General features: G+C 38.2%; 2 protein-coding genes and 1 long non-coding RNA gene across 4 annotated transcripts in view; 1 reads left to right on the forward strand and 2 right to left on the reverse strand.

The window, feature by feature from the left end:
- Positions 1-2,964, reverse strand: part of LOC138046996 (adenosine receptor A3-like) — a 12,604-nt gene extending 9,640 nt beyond the window's left edge. Inside the window, exon 1 of the mRNA XM_068893656.1 lies at positions 2,647-2,964. The gene's annotated coding sequence lies outside the window, so the exon portion shown is untranslated. The remainder of the gene's footprint in view (positions 1-2,646) is intronic.
- LOC138047001 (tetratricopeptide repeat protein 28-like) overlaps positions 1-5,000 on the reverse strand; it is a 95,229-nt gene that overhangs the window by 61,557 nt on the left and 28,672 nt on the right. The window lies entirely within an intron of this gene.
- LOC138046999 (uncharacterized) lies at positions 1,613-4,346 on the forward strand. Its single transcript, XR_011131761.1, has 3 exons — positions 1,613-1,808; positions 2,037-2,171; positions 3,248-4,346. It is a non-coding gene; the product is annotated as an uncharacterized lncRNA (long non-coding RNA).

The raw sequence follows: 5,000 nt of genomic DNA on the forward strand, positions 1-5,000 counted from the left end.
TACTCCAGCAAAATATGTTTTTATTTCTGATTTTCTAAAGAAATTAGACGTAGGCCGCTGGCCATGTAAAGTTATTCATAGAGCAAGATGTCAGGGAAATTTATCTTGTAATGTGGTTCCCAGTAAACAACAGCTTAAAACTGTCATTTTGGATATTAAGGAAAGCAGCACAGGCTTTTTGATGTGAATTTCTAGCTACTGCATTAGTTGTGTTTTCCAGTGGTATGCAAAGCAAAAGATGAGTTACCACGTTTTTGTATACAATGATTCTGAAGCAAAAAATGTAACAAAAGTATTTTCAAATGTAGATTCTGTTATTGATCTCTTTTGTTCTATTATACAAAGTAAATTTAATTGTTTTGAAACAAACTATGAGGTTGCATTTCTTAGATGTTTATGTGAATTATCAAATATAGAAAGGAAACAAATAATGAGAAAGCATAAATCTACTTCAGAAATTGCAGCAAACTGGAAGAAAGAAGAGAGAAATTTACAGCCCAATGGACCCAGAGAAAAAATAAGAACTTCCTTCAAATTGTTTTGAAAAGTACAGGTCTATGGACCCATAAAAAAAACAGACTCTTTCAAATAAAGATGAAAAGTATAGGTCAATGAACTCACACGATAAAGAGCAACTTCTCTCAAATAGATTCTTGTAACACCTATATACCTTTTTTTTGTAGTGTACAATAAAGTTATTATTATTATTATTATTATTATTATTATTAAACTGTCAACAAAAGTACAAATAACCTGGCAGCGCATGAGTATAGGCTACTTAGAGCCTCTTGTCTAATATATTTTATTGTCCAAGATAGGGCAGTTTCCGGTTTTTGCGTTACAATTTATGTTGCGAGTCCAGCAAGCCCCGGGGTCAGTACGCAGCTATTACAAAGGTTCTCGGGATTGGTTCAGGAAACAATGGACACAAAGAACAATACAAAAGAAACAATGGACCCTAACTCTAAAAACAATATAGACCTGCGTCCTAAAGGGATCCACTGAAATAAGAGGTTGTAAAGAGCTGCGTCCTATCTCAAGCCCCGGCGTGCCCAATCGATGAAAATAGATCATCAGAAGACAATCGATATAATCAATATAATCGATTATAATTAATCGATTATTATCCATTGCCTCAATTAATCGATGAAAATCGATACTCACAATTCAAATCCTCGTAATTGCGATCGATTATATCGATTGTCATAAATCTTAATCGGCAAGTCTTGAAAGAGTATACTTTCAGTTTTCAGACTTTGCGCATTTACAGCGTGCGTGCCAGGTCGACTCTGGATGCGATATTGATAGATTGTGTTGTAAAAGGGTACCATAAGTGTGGGTTTACTGTAACAGCAGGTGAAACATTTTTCTTGGAGAAGAAAATTGGTAGCCGTGGCGAGACCTTCCGCGTGGTGAGTGCAAAGGACAGCTCGGAAAAATTCAATTCATTCCTCGATCACCAGAACATTCGCTTACCGGGTGTTTGTACCCGGCTCTTGTACTCGTGATTTTTGGCGTGTTAAGTTTCGTTTCTTTCAGCACTGATCGCGGTCCGGCATTTCCAGACCGTTTTTCGCTGAAAGTGAAATGAAACAAGAGAAATCGATAGTGATCTATTTTCATCGATTTCCGATATTAATCGATTAATTATCATCGATTATATTGGGCACGCCGGGAATATAAGCACCAGGGCAAAGTTTACACTCCTCGATCATTGGGAACATTTCATTTCAACTTCCGGACTTCTACCAGGAAACCATGCACAAGGGGGAGGAGCTGTTGACGAATTTAACACTATTCAATATGAGGTCAGTTCACTGAGATTGGGTTATTGGAACCAAGCCGAACTTAAACTGAAAACACTTATTATATAGCCATTGTAATAAAATGGCGTTCAAAGGTCAAAATTGAGGAACACGACTACTTTGCAGTCATTTTCCTAAAATATGCTAGTTAATTTCCGGGCTTAAATCATTTACACATGACTCAACCGCCTCAAAATGTCCTGTTTTAATAAGTTATTTATTTCCCTCCAGGTGCTGCTAAAAGCTAAAGCAACACAAAAGAAATCTACAGTGGAAATGCGTGCCTTTCGTGCTGCACGGTATTTTATCTCTTTCAAGTAAAAATATTCTTATGAGACAAAATAGGAGATCTCATGTGGAGATATGGTAATACGTTACAAACTGCTTTAAAATTTCCTTAGAAGGAAGCTCTGAGAATGTACATGCATTGTTAGTTTTACTAATTATGCATCAATTTTGTGAGGGAATTTATGCTCTTATTGGCAGTTAATTTTACAAATAATCGTCTTTCGTGACTCATGATACTCGGCCTCCAGGGGGGCGTAGCCTTGTTGGTTGCTCTTTGTTACAGCCAATTTCGACTTTACAAGCTAACTGGGCTGGTTTTAAACATACGAAAGCTGGGTCATACAGAAACTGAGCTGTATCTCATTTGAACTTAAATTATCAATATTGATGAATTTGCCTTCTGGGATTTCGGCAACAGTGACCTGTGACGATCTCTCAGTCACGTCGTGAATTTCGGCATGGAAGAGTTACAAATTTATATAATTATGAAATGCGGACGTTTTCGTCAGCTTAATTGATGCTTAGTCGTGTAGACTGAACAGACTACCCTTACCTTTATTGAGACTTCGCTGCTGAGGTTGGATCGGGATCTGCTCTGACGATGATCTTAAAATGATGGGATTCTCCCACTCGATCAGGCTTTTTTAGGATTTCAGGGATTCTCGGAATCCGTTGACCTTAAGCCACATGTCTCGATTTACAACAATAAGCTTCCGTCTACTATTTACTTTTTAGGTAATTGTGTGCGGCTCGCCTCCTTAATTAAACCCTTACCATATTTCATACCAAACTCTGAGATTTTCCCCACCCTATTTCAGATCTGACCAAAATAACCTGTTAACAACACGGTTGGCTTAATAATTTGAGAAGGGCTTTGTTAACGTTCGTATCGCCAAATGACGAAGAAGTCGCTTCCTCTAAAAAACATTCCCAATTCAAGACTTGAATGAACAAACCATACCCTATTTAAGACCAAAACGGCTGAAAAATCATACAATTTGGGCCCGCCCATACCTATACAGCATGTAAGGGAGGACCCCCCACGTGCCCCCCCTTCCCTCAGAGCATGCAAAATAAAAAACCTAGATTCCATTTTTGCGAATGCAAAATGCTGTTTCATATTTTCGTTGTGATAAGGCCACTTTCTTTTCTAGGTTTGCATAGATGTTTGGTAGAGACTTTACGCGTGACTCCTTGTATGGCAAAAAAGGCGTGATATCTTGTCTTGCCCGTATAACACGATTATTTCAAGGAACATTTCTGAGAAATGTCAGACAATTTGTCATTCGAGCTTCCACTTTTTGAATCTCAAAAACTGTCTCATGTCAACGTTCGGTTTGGCATGCAACGGTAACCACAATGACATTCCACAATCTTGCCTTAAAATTAATTTTAAAGAAACTCTTTGAAGTTAGAAACAAGCGACGACAAGAACAACGCTTACTTGGATGGATGATTATTTCGTTTTGAAGGGACGACACCTCTCATCTGGGCTGGCCCAGTTTCTCAAAGCCGATTAACACTTATCTGCGATTCAATACAAACCGAAGTTCGAGTGTTGTGGATGCAAATAGCCCTAACAATGTAGTTTTGTTATAGAAGATAGCAGAAGTTTTAGCCAAAATTAAAGCCTAATAATCTTGTGGAAACTGTTTTGGACCAGCAACACAGCGGCTAGAGTGACATCCCAAAACACCCAAGTTCACCCAAATCATCCGATTTCCCCCATTATAATTTTGTTTCTCTTGGGGGAAATCTGAGCTTTTTGATTTGTTAAAATTATTCATATCCCGACCATCTGACGATGGCGAAAAACCAAAGCGAAGCTTGAAAATCCTCAGGCACCCCAGGCTCAGTGTGACGGCAAGCCAACAAAAATATAAGGATTTGTATGGGAATCCCGATAAACAACCTGAGAAGATAATTTTTAAAAAAAATTCTCAATTAAAGGGGCTAGGTCACGCAATTTTAGGCATTCTCAGCACTGATCGAATGGTCATAGATTTAACTTAAATATCAAAATAACTGTCCAAAACTATAGAAGAACTCTAACAAAACACAGGGTAGCCAAGAAGGGACGTGGATGGACAAAACTGGAGAGGATTGAAATGGATTGAATTTGGGTAAATTTGAAAAACGTCGGCCCAACTTTTTTCAAATTTTTATCAGTCTGTATCAAAATGTCATTTACACAGCTGGAAAATCATTCTCAGTTGTTATGTGGCCGTGATTTTGCAAGTGAAAGACTCTTCTTCTGCCAATTTGACGTTTAGAGCTCATAATTAACAAAATTACCTAAAATAGCGTGACCTAGCCCCTTTAAAGAGCTTAACTTTATTGCCATTGTGGATCGCTTCCTTCCTGCGTTTTTTTTTTTTTTAATTTTCCAGATTATACTAAACCAGCTATCAACCTCAGTGTCGGTGGCTAGCCACCTCCTTTTCGGTCAATAGTTGTTAATTATACCATACTCTACAAATATCACTAACTGTACGCATCAGTTTCGTTGTTTTTACAAGATAAAGTAGAAAAGATTTATCCATAATTTGTGGGGCTTTTAATAAAACATTTATTCCACTCCCGCTTGTTAGATATGAGGTGATTATAGCCAACTCGGCGCTACGCGCCTCGTTAGCTATCCATCATCTCATATCCAACGTCTCACGTGGAATAATTGTTAAATAGACAGTAAGTGAAGTAGAGAGACTTTCAATGTTGGCTTGTGGCAACTGCTTTTGGGCAACAGATCATTTCCAAATGATTTCTTAGCAAGATATCAACAGTACTGATCGTATGCAAGTTCTGCGGGTCTATCTAATTGTAGCGAGAAACAGACGCGTGACACCGCCCTCTAATAACCCCCGCATTTGGCATAAAAAAGGCAAATAAGCGCCGCCCTCGAATAAG

This window comes from Montipora capricornis, chromosome 4 (genome assembly GCF_036669925.1).
Source record: "Montipora capricornis isolate CH-2021 chromosome 4, ASM3666992v2, whole genome shotgun sequence".
NCBI lineage: Eukaryota > Metazoa > Cnidaria > Anthozoa > Scleractinia > Acroporidae > Montipora > Montipora capricornis.